Source organism: Canis lupus, chromosome 36, assembly GCF_003254725.2.
Source record: "Canis lupus dingo isolate Sandy chromosome 36, ASM325472v2, whole genome shotgun sequence".
NCBI classification, from domain to species: Eukaryota; Metazoa; Chordata; class Mammalia; order Carnivora; family Canidae; genus Canis; species Canis lupus.
In genome coordinates, this window is record NC_064278.1 from 18,435,169 (window position 1) to 18,447,521 (window position 12,353).

At 34.3% G+C, this 12,353-nt stretch overlaps 1 protein-coding gene and 1 long non-coding RNA gene across 13 annotated transcripts in view; one reads left to right on the forward strand and one right to left on the reverse strand.

Annotated features, from left to right (window-relative positions):
• Window positions 1-12,353, reverse strand: part of OLA1 (Obg like ATPase 1) — a 163,931-nt gene that overhangs the window by 80,366 nt on the left and 71,212 nt on the right. The gene's annotated exons all lie outside the window — the stretch shown is intronic.
• Window positions 1-12,353, forward strand: part of LOC112668121 (uncharacterized) — a 131,321-nt gene that overhangs the window by 2,995 nt on the left and 115,973 nt on the right. For 4 of the 10 annotated variants that reach the window (XR_007408614.1, XR_007408607.1, XR_007408605.1 and 1 more), the window contains 2 exons: window positions 3,747-3,928; window positions 5,792-6,215. This is a non-coding gene — a long non-coding RNA (uncharacterized LOC112668121). Of the gene's footprint in view, window positions 1-2,621; window positions 2,750-3,740; window positions 3,929-5,791; window positions 6,216-12,353 lie in introns of all 10 variants that reach the window. The other 6 variants (XR_007408612.1, XR_007408608.1, XR_007408606.1 and 3 more) reach the window with 4 other exon arrangements.

Genomic DNA, 12,353 nt, shown 5'->3' on the forward strand with positions numbered 1-12,353 from the left:
AACTAGTTGTAATCATTTGCAGCCTAATTGTGGACATTTATCTGCTTTTCTTATGCATAGAACATAGCTATTAAAGCTGAATGGTGATGGTGTGAAGTATAGGTTAAATTGGGTGAAATTAAAGCAAATTACTCCGGGATGTGGAAATCTGAAAATAGAAACCACCAATGATTTGCAACCCTCTTGATGATCAGCTTCACAGAACCCTAAACGACAAGAAAACTTACATATTTTAAAGTTAACTAGGTTTTTAAAAATAATATGTATAAATGTATTTTTAACTACATGCATTTCTTAGTAATGTTGGAAAGATTATTTGTTTAACTCAGCTGCAATGTGAAAAAGATCTCAGGTTTCTATTTTAAATAGTGCAGTTCATTTCTTAAATGAGATTTCCTTTCTGTCATATAAATTTTTACCTATAAAAATTCATCCAACTATGTCAAACACAATCTATACATATTATCATATATTATTCTGCTAAGTTTTAACTCTGAATAAAATTATTAATCCTGGAGATGATATAACACTGAAGTTATGGTAATAAAAGCAAATTAAAAATACAAACATAAATGTATTATACCTATAGGCATACTTATATATGTCGTATATAAATCTGCATGTGTGACTAGCATAGAGAAAAAAAATACAGAAACCTAGAAATAAAGTATTAATATACAAAAATATTACTTTCATTTATCTAAAATCTTATTACTTCATCCACAGTTTGGATACAGACAATAAAACACATCCATTCGTACCTTGCATGTTTTCTCAGGCAAGCAAGCAGAGAGAGTAGTATAAAATATTTACCAGACCACAATTTAGATGAGCTTACTCTAAAGCTGGAAAAAATTTCTAGCAATGAAACTGACATCCTTTTATTGACTGCTATGCAGAAAGTGTATGTTGATATCTGGGGAGAGAGAAAATAAGAGGATATGGCCTACAACCTTCAAGGAGCTTCCAGTCCAGTTGGAGAAATAAGACAAGCATATATAACTAAATCATGGCTGCATGAAATAGTGCCTACTACATAAAGAGAGCTTCTGAACTCAAAGATAAGAATGAAAGGGCAAAAGGGGTTGGGGAAGAGGGTCACAGAGAATGTTTGGACCTTAGAGAATAAAACGCAAAGAGGTACAGCAAAGACAAGGCAAAATGCGTAAGGTACATTCAAAGCACAAAGAGCAAATGTGTCTGAAGAAAATTTAAGAACAGAAAAGTGAGCAATGAGAAACATACTAATGCTTAACAATGAAAAGCCTTAAACACTAGGCAGAAAATGGAATTCCCAAGAAGGCATGAATGTTTTACAAGAGGCAATAACATAACCAAATGCAATGATTCACAAATAGTGATATGCCAAAGGTGTGGATCTCTACAATATTAGCAATATCCCTAGACCTCAAATGCTCCCCTTTTCTTGCCTCCTATCAGGCTACTTCTTACTTAGAAATTGTATCCTTATATATTCATCATCTTTGTGTTTCAGAGTTAGCATAGTACAAAACTTAATGTTCAGGTACTCGCAAATTTTTATACATGTATATTTTAAAACTATAGCAATAATATATATTTCTAAATAATATTGCAATGCTAGTAAAACTTAAGTTGAAAATTTTAACAAAACATACACAATTATTTTCTGCTTTGTGAAAATTAAGCATTCCCCCCTCCCCATGGTAGGAGACTCAAATTTTTGGACACAGTCATTATGGGTCATAAGAATGGTTAGAAACCACTTCTCTTGAAAGAAGAAACTAGAAAAAGGAGAGACTAGAACAGTGATTTTTGAACATCTCCTAGGGTATGGAGGATTCCCAGCCTCTCCTTGATTTTGCATTTTAAACAAAATGTATCTAACGCAGGTGGTCCCAGGGTCATGCTGATCAGAAAAAGAGGCCCAGAAAAAATTTATTTACTAAAGTCAGTTACAAAGCATAAGAACCCGAACTTACTATGTAGTAGTGAAAACAGAATGAAATAGAAAAAGATGCACTTCCAGAAAAGATCAACAGAAGTTAATGAGAAATTATAGCAATAATATAACGTAAATCATTATTATCTCTTAGCAAAAGTATGGGTGCCTACTTAGAAAGCAGGTAAAAAATTTAAATCTAAATACAGAAGACTAAATCTAAATGAGAGAAAATTTTTCACATGAACATAATTCCTTAATTCAACTAAATAAATGATGGCTATGTAAAAATAAAAAGAAATATAACTTTTAAAACATGGCATTTAATAGAGTTTTGAATTTATACTTTATTTTTTTTCATAGACAAGCTTAAAATTTGCACTAACCAATTCAGAGCACCAATGTACCATTCTGCTGTTTGGTGATCCTACAAAGTAATATATTAGTTTCATTTTCATGAACAATAAACTTCACCACATAATTAATGAAGAGGAAACGTTTTTATTACAACTCTAGTAATGAAATTTCATCAGAATTATACTGCTTTAGCTCATAATAATGGGATGTTTTAAACCAGTATTATGAGGTATTACCTGAAAAGAAAGATGATGTTTGCCAGTCAAGAATCAAAGTAAATTAGTACCTAAAAAGTTTAAACTTAAAATTGAACAGGCATTTTCTCCTCTCTCCAAATTAAAAGAATTGCAAATAACAATGTTCAAGTTTGGAATCTGGAATGTACAGAGTTTTTGTCAACTCCCAACATCTACCTACACCCTCTTCTACCCTCACCCTGCCATTACTTCTTAGGAGTTTAACTGTTCTCAGGTAAGATGATTCCATCTGCCCATAGCGGCTGGTCAAGGACTGGGCATGTGACCTAAGCATGCCCAAGTGGAGTAAATCTCAAAACTTTTTATTGGATGGTTGGGCCAAAGTCACTCTTTCTGCCCTGATATGAGCTATAAACCACGTGGCCAGTGAGATGCTGGACACCATCTTCAAATCATGAGAATAATCAGCTTTCGGATTAAATTGGTCAAGGTGGAAGGTAGAGACAGAGATAGAAAAGAATTAAGTCTTTAGGGACAGTCTGAGTAATAGATAATGTACTGCCTGAAACCATTGATATTACCAGCTCAATAGTAGATGCTGACAGATTCTCTTAAAGCCATTTTGAAGTGGAATTTTATTGTAACTGGAAATATCAAAACTCAGATATTACACTTCCTAACTTAAGTAAAACATTGTAATAATGAGCATCATTCCATATTTATAAATTAATGCATCCAACTGGTATAAGGTGTCAAGCCAATGGTCCTGGCTCAGAAGTTAGGAGTTCTGCCCTTAACTTGTCTCAGGTCTGTAGCTAGCAACAATCTTTCTGACCAGAGATATTATCTACTGAAAAAAAAAAAAAAAAAGCTATTTAGCAAAGTATCTCTTATACAAAGAAGGTACAGAACAACTGTTTGGTGCTACACCCTTTTCAGGAGCATCCATGGCAAGGAAATTCTTGTTTCCTTTTATCTAAACAAAGCCTACCCAGTTCAACTTTTATTTCTTCCTTAAACATAAAACATTTAAATGTGTAAGCCTTTACTCATTGTATGCAAGAGTACCACCTACCAAAGAAATTGGATTAGCTTAACAAATTAATTTCAGTAACCGAGAAAAAGAAATGTACTTTGTAAGATACGAAGAGTGTCTTTCTTTTTTCATTGTCTACCAAATATAACTCTCATAGCTCCTATGTCACCTCTTAATACTTTTCACTGTTGTTGTTGTTTTTTTTTTAATTTTTATTTATTTATGATAGTCACAGAGAGAGAGAGAGAGAGAGAGAGGCAGAGACATAGACAGAGGGAGAAGCAGGCTCCATGCACCAGGAGCCCGACGTGGGATTCGATCCCTGGTCTCCAGGATCGCGCCCTGGGCCAAAGGCAGGCACTAAACCGCTGTACCACCCAGGGATCCCTCTTAATACTTTTCAGAAGACAATACCTGGTAGGTTTTTTTATGTACTTGACGAACATTTCATTTTTGACCCAACTTTGGGAATTTCAATTCTCGCACTGAAAAATAAGCCAACGTTACTAAGTTTTTTTAAAAAGACTTACTTATTCATTCATTCATTCATTCATTCATTCATTCAAGAGCCAGTGAGAGCACAAGCAGGAGGGAGTAGCAGGCTTCCCGCAGAGCAGGAAGCCCAACATGGGGCTCAATATGAGGCTTGATCTCAGGACCCTGGAATCATGACCTGAACCAAAGGCAGACGCTTACCCAATTGAGCACCCAGATGCCCTAAGCGAATGTACTTTAAAACAGAACCTGAAGGGGTACCAGGGTGCCTTGATCAGCTGCGTATCCAACTCTGGATTTTAACTCAGGTCATAATGTCAGGGTTGTGAGATTGAGCCATGGTCGAGCCCTGTGCCCAGCATGGTGCCAGCTTAAGATTCTCTCTCACCCTCTCCCTCTGCCCGCCCCTGGCCCTCCTCCATCTCTCTCTCTTAAAAAAATAAAAAAAAATAAAAAATAAATAAAAACGAAAAGAACCTGAACTTGCCTCCCATTGGGAAGATATAACAAAGTTCTGAGAAGCAGTTTCCTAGGTAGACTGAAGAAGAGCATACAGATACAACAAAAGACTAGGAAGCTCTGACAGGAACCCAACTGTGGGAGTGGCAGTTCTAGTTCACACACCTGGGAAATATGATCCAAACATGAATTAAGAAACCTCAAGAAAAAAAAAAAAGTTTACTTCAATGGGGTTCTAGTCTCCAAGAGGAGGGTTGTTTTTACAGCTACTACTGCAGAGTACAACAGTGGTCCTTTATCATTTTGCTTAAGTATCTCCAGGTATATAATTTTAAATACCTAAAAAATTCTGTTCTGTAATAATACAGCCTACAACAAAATTTCTGTTAGTGATAATCATCAGTATTATCTTTAAAATAACGGGGCATAAGGATGTGATAAAACATACTTCTTCTTGTACCACTGATTTATCCACCTACTAATTCTAATTTATGGCCCTTAATTATCCTGCTAAAAGATATTATTAACTTGGACCTTATTTAAGGGAAAAATATTTTAAAGTTCTCTTCCCTTTTCCTATTCTGAATAGTTAAGAATTTACTTAATATGTCTTTCTTTATAGTACTGTCATAATAATTGTTATGCACATTAAAGATTAACTCACATTAAAAGGTAGCAACAATCATGTCTTAAAGAGTCTTGAGTAAATTTTAAGAGGGAGAGGAAGGGGCACCTGGGTGGCTCAGTCAGTTAAGTGTCTTCCTTCCTGGGATCAAGCCCCATGTCTTCAGACTTCCTGCTCAGTGGGGAAGCCTGCTTTTCCCTCTCTTTCTGGGCTTCCTGTCCCCCCTACCCACACACACACACACACACACACACACACACACACCCCTACTCATTATAGAGCACCCTCTCTCTCTGTCACTCTCAAATAAATAAATAACATCTTTAAAAAAGGGGGGGAGAGGAGGAACCCAGAAATTAATAAAATATTTAGCCTAATCCCTGACAAAAGTATTTCCTCCATTATAAATTAGTAAATATGAGTTAGTTACAGTTTAGTCACTATTACACTGGACTAAATCTTTTGCATCTTCAATTCATCCCCAAAGGCTATATGAGAAACAGCACTCCAGCACAAGTAAATTCAGAATCTTTAGAAATATAATCCTTATAATTATCAATTGCTATCAACAGATTTTTATTATATAATAACCAAGATATAATATGTTAATATTAAGAATAAAATACTATATAATAATTAAGATTATGAATATATTTTGGTAGATGAGTTTAACTATCAATTTCTAATACCTTCTTTTTAAGGTTCAAAATTCACTGCTTTATGGTTGACTAATCTTCGACAAAGCAGGAAAGAATATCCAATGGAATACAGTCCCTTCAACAAACGGTGTTGGAAAAACTGAACATCAACATGCAGAAGAATGAAAATGGACCACTTCCTTATACCATAGACCAAAATAAATTCAAAATGGATAAAAGACCTAAATGTGAGACAGGAAATCATCAAAATCATAGAGGAGAACATAGGCAGCAACCTCTTCAACACTGGCCATAGCAACTTCTTATTAGACACATCTCCAGTGGTAAAGGAAACAAAAGCAAACATGAACTAGTGGGACCTCACCAAGATAAAAAGCTTCTGCATAGTGAAGGAAACAATCAACAAAACTAAGAGGCAGCCTATGGAATGGGAGTAGATATTTGCAAATGACATATTGGATAAAAGGTTAGTATCCAAAATCTGCATTACTTAACAAACTCAACACCAAAAAACAAATAGTCCAGGTTAAGAAATGGGCAGAAGGCACAAATACATTTTTGCCAAGGAAGACATTAGATAGCTAACAGATACATGAAAAGATGTTCAACATCACTCATCATCAGGGAAATACAAATCAAAACCACAATGAGATACCACCTCACACCAGTCAGAATGGCTAAAAGTAATAACACAGCAAACAACAGGTGTTGGTGAGGATGCAGAGAAAGGGGAACCCCTCTTTCACTGTTGGCAGGAATGCAAACTGGGACAGCCACTGTGGAAAACAGTAGAAAGTTCTTCAAAGTGTTAAAAATAGAACTACTGTATGATCCAGCAATTACACTACTAGGTATTTACCCAAAGGATACAAAAATACAGATTCACAAAGAGAAACATACACCCTGATGTTTACAGCAGCATTAGCAACAATACCCAAAACTGGAAAGAGCCCAAGTGTCCATCAACTGAAGAATGAATAAAGAAAGATGTGGGATATATACACACACACACACACACACACACACACACACACATATATATATATATACACACATACATATAATGCAATACTACTCATTAAAAATGAATGAAATCTTACCACTTGGAATGACGTGGATGAAGCTAGAGTATATTATGCTAAGCGAAATAAGTTAGAGAAAGACAAATACCATATGATTTCACTCTTACGTGTAACTTAAGAAACAAAACAGATGAACATATGGGAAGGGGGGAAGAGAAAGAGAATGAAACTATAAAAGACTCTTAATGATAGAGAATAAACTAAGGGTTGATGGAGGGAGGGAGGTGAGAGACTGGCTAAATGAGTGATGGGTATTAAGCAAGGAATTTGTGATGAGCACTCAGTATTATATGCAAGTGACAATAAATTCTACTCCTGAAACCAATATTACACTACATGTTAACTAACTAGAATTTAAATAAAATTTTGGGGAAAAAAATCACTGTTTTAGTGCACATGCTATCATGACAAGATGTACTGGTGTATAACTATGATAAATTGTATTCCAGTTTGGTGTGCCACTGAGTATTGGGTAGTCTATAACTTCACCCAAGGGCTTCCATTTTCAATAATGGCATAATAAGAGTATCTAGACAACTACCACTCTCCATTGTGGAACAAAAATAAGATACTAAAAGCAGCTATCTAAAGGCTTTAGACAATAATAAACACAGACAGACTGGTTGAGAATACTTGCTTAAAGATGGATAGTTACAAGAAATGAGTTCCTTGTGAGACTTTCAACCTGGGAGCCAAGTATAGGCAGCACAGCATAAGAAACAGATAAACTGGGGATATCTAGCTAGCTCAGTCAGTAGAGCATGTGATTCTTGATTTCAGGATCATTAGTTCAAGCCGCACATGGAGTATAGAGCCTATTTATCAAATAAATAAATAAAACTTAAATAATAATAAGCAGATAAACTACAGATGGAGAAACAAAAACTAAAGCAGGGGAAACTACAGCAGTAGAAGAGTACAAAGGAATAGAAAAGAGGAGAAAAAAATAGAGGAAACCCCCAAAGTCAATATAGATACCTGTTTCATGCCAGAACCATACATGGGCAGGGCACTCTCAAAGCAGACTAGCTAAAGACAAGATACGTGAAGTAAAACTGGAGCTGCCAACTCAGAAGCAGAGTTTGCAGTTCAACTCCAATTAACTACTAATGCAAAAGAAACAACACACAGCAGAGAAAAACAATGAAATCCAGAATGACAACTTAACATTCATAATGTTTAGAATACAATTTAAAATTACCTAAGAAAAATCAAACACATAGTTAAGAGAAAACAAGTGAGACCAAACTTGAGATGACCCAGATGTTGGAAACAATCAAGGAAAACTCTAAGTGCCTATTAAAAAATCTTCAATATATAAAAGGTACATATATACACTCCCAGCCAAGAAATACAAATTGTTTTATAGAAAGAAAGAAGAAAGAAAAAAAGAAAGAAAGAAAGAAAGAAAGAAAGAAAGAAAGAAAGAAAGAAAGAAAGAAAGAAAAACAAGCTTAGAGCTGATAAACACAAAACCTTAAAAAAAAGAAAAAAAAAAAAGCTTGTGTTGACACAGCCAAATTAAGATGGCCAAGGAAAGAACAAATTAACTTTTAGATAAATCAATACAAATTAGCTAGTCTGAACAATCCCAAAAGATAAGATTGAACAAAAAAAATGAACAGAGCATCAGAGGCCTTTTGGATAATTTGAAATGATCCAACACGCACATAATTGGAGTCCTAGGAAGACAGTAGAAAACAGGAGTAGAAAAATATTTGAATAATGTTTTATTTAACAATTAAATATTTACTCAATTTATTGAAAGATACAATTTATAGATTGAAGAAGCTGAATGAATACTAGTGAGAATAAACTTCAAAAAAAATTTCATGCAACGACACACCTAATGGCAGAAACAATAGCAGAGGTATGACAAGCTCCACACTGGATGTAGAGCTTACTTAAAAAAACAACTTCAAGGGGATCCCTGGGTGGCTCAGTGGTTTGGCGCCTGCCTTTGGCCCAGGGCGCAATCCTGGAGTCCCGGGATCGAGTCCCACATCGGGCTCCCAGCATGGAGCCTGCTTCTCCCTCCTCCTGTGTCTCTGCCCCTTTCTCTCTTTCCGTATATCTATCATAAATAAGTAAATAAATAAATCTTTAAAAAGAAAAAAAAAAAAACAACCTCAAGATGAATATAAAAACAAAATTTTAAGGAACACTCAACTAAACAAAATATGCAGGGGGAGAAAAGCCCAGAAGGATAAAACACAAAAGCAACAAATAGAATACAAATACAAAAAGACAAATCTAAACTTACCAATATATACATTAAACAATACACTTTAACAGGTACTGTCAAAATTGATAATGAAATAGAATACAACTATATGCAGTTAGAAGAGATGCACTTTAAATATAAAGATAGTGATATGTTGAAAGTAAATAGAGAACAATAAGCATAGGATAGCTATAGTGGCTATATTAGTATCAGATAAAGTTAACTTCAAAATAAAAAGTATTACCAGAGATAGAAGTATATGTTATAAAAAGAAAAAGTAAATTCATCAGGAAGGCATAACATTCATACATATGTATATATCTTGTAACAAAGCTTCAAAATTCAGGAAGTCAAAATTGACAGATTTAAAAATGAAACAGACAATTCCAAAATCAATAACTGGGGATTTTAACATGCTTCTCTTAACCAAATTGATAGAACTAGAATGGACAAAACAACAACAACAACAACAACAACAACAAAAAAAAAAACAGTAAAGAATCAGAAGATATGAAGAATGCTACCAATCAGCTTGATTTGTGATACATATATATAGAACATTACATTTAATAAAAACATAACATTCTTTCCAAGAGCACATAAGTTCATTTGGCCCAGACTACACAAGGGGTCAAAAACCAAGTCTCAATACATTTAAAAAGATTGAAATAATAAATAATATGATCCCTAGCCACAAGGGAATTAAATTAGATAACAATTAAGAATACTATGTAAACCCAAGCATTTAAAAACACACATATTTCTTAAGAATTACTGGGTTAAAGAAGAAATCACAAGAGATATAAAATATTTTAAAATGATAACATCAAAATATGTGGGATGCAGCTAAAAGAGTAGAGGAAATTTTCTAATTTTAAATGATTACATTAGAAAAGAAGCTCTAAAATCAATAATCTGAGTTCTCTTCTTAAGAACTTGGGAGAGGGGTAGCAAATTAAAACCAGTTAGATATAAAGAAGGAAACAAAAAAGGTATGAGAAGAAACTGGTAAAATAGGAAATGAACAAAGAAAATGAAATGAAACCAATAATCCCTTGAAAAGATTAATAAAATGACAAGCCTCTTGACAGACTGTTCAAGGAAAGATAAAACATAAAAATTACATTTCATTCCACTATCAGGAATGCAAGAGAGGACATTATTTCTGATCCGTCATTAAACATTTAATAAGACATTATTATAAACAATTCTGTGGCAATAAATTTGGCAGCCTCAATGAAATAACCAAAATAACCAACGACATAAATTATCAAAACTGAACCAAAAAGCAATAGAAAATATAAATAGCCCTGTATCAGTTAAAGAAACAATTTGTAAACAAAAACCTTACCACAAAGAAAACTCCAGGCTTAGATAGCTTTTTTTTTGGTAAATTCTATCAAACAGAGAAGAAATAACACTAATCCTCCACAAACTCTTTCAGAAAACTGAGGAGGAAATACTTTCCAACTCAATTTACAAGGTTAATATTACCATCATATCCAAATCAGACAAAGATCACAAGAAAATCACAGAACTGATAAATCCTTATTAACACAGATGCAAAAATCCTTCAAAAATATTTTAGCCAATAAAATCCAACATAATGTAAAAATGATTATTTAATATAACAAAGTGAGTTTGTCCTAGGAATATGAATACCTTATCTAAAAATCAGTTTATTTTACCATATTAATACAATAAAGAAGAAAATTATGGTGACTTAAATTCATTTATATTAGCAGAAAAACATTAGCTACTCTGGGACTATACTATGTGAATAAGTCAGGATCTTTAGACTTGTTAAGTCCAGAAAAGCGGATACTTCATGGAAGTAGGCAGCTCAACTCCCAAGACCTTTCAATCAAGATCAATGCCTATAAACAAGCTACTGGTTTACCTTTTAATTCTCTTAACTATTTTTAATAATAAAATTTAAATTTTGGCATGTTACATTTCTATTTTAGTTTGTATTTTTTAAGTAGGTATTTTTCATTTCTTTTGTGATTTCTTTTTTGACTCAATGGTTGTTCAATAGCATGCTGTTCGTGTTTGTGAATTTTCCAGTTTTCTTCATGTAATTTCTAGTTTCATACCATTGTGATCAATATAGATGCTTGATATGAATTCAGTCCTCTTAAATTTGTTGATACTTGTGTTGTGGCCTAATATGATCTATACTAGAAAATGTTCCATTGTACTTGAGAAAAATGTGTACTCTGTTGCTTATGGATAAGTATTCTGTATTTATCTGTTAAGTGCATCTGGTCTAACATGTCATTAAAGCCAATGTTTCCTTACTGATTTTGTCTAGATGATCTATTCATTGATGTAAGTGGGGTATTAAAATATCCTACTATTGTTGTATTGCTATCCCTCCTTTATGTCCGTTAATATTTGCTTTATACATTAGGTGTTCCTATGTTGGGTGAATAAATATTTACAAATGCTGTATTCTCTTGTTGTATTGACTCCTTTATCATTATGTAACACCCAGTTCTGCCTCTTACTACAGTCTTTGCTTTAAAGTCTATGTCTGATGTAAGTATACCTACTCCAGCTTTCTTTTCATTTCCAGTTGAATGGAATATCTTCTTCTATCCCTTCACTTTCAGTCTATGAATCTTTACGTCCATCTAAAGCAAGTCTCTTATAGTCAGCATATAGTAGGTCTTGTTTTTTATTCATATAATCACTCTTTTTTTATCAGAAAATTTAGTTCATTTATATTTAAAGTAATTTTTGTTAGGTACGAACTTATTGCCACTTTCTTCATTGTTTTCTGGGTGTTTTTGTGGCTCCACTCTTTTTCTATTGTTCTCTTCCTTTGTAGCTTGATGACTTTCTTCAGTGGTAGGCTTATGTTTCTTTTTGTTTATCTTTTCTTTTTCTTTAAGATTTTATTTATTTGAGAAAGAGTGCACACACGACTGGGGGAGGGGTTAGGGGAGAGGGAGAGGGATAAGCAGACTCTCCCCTGAACAGGGAGCCCAATGCAGGGCTCAATCCCAGGACCCTGGGATCATGACCTGAGCCTAAGGCAGATGCTTAAATTAACCAACTGAGCCACCCAGGCACCCCTCCCCCTTTTTTTAAGTTTTATTTATTTATTTGAGAGAGAGAGAGAGAGCGCGCACGCGCACAAGTGAGGGGAAGGGGCAGAGAGGGAGAAAAACCCAAGCGGACTTCATCCTGACTGCAAAGCCCAAAGTGGCGCTTGATCTCACAACCCTGAGATCAGACCTGAGCCAAAATTAAGAGTCGGTCGCTTTAATAAAGTGTGCCACCCCGGCACCTC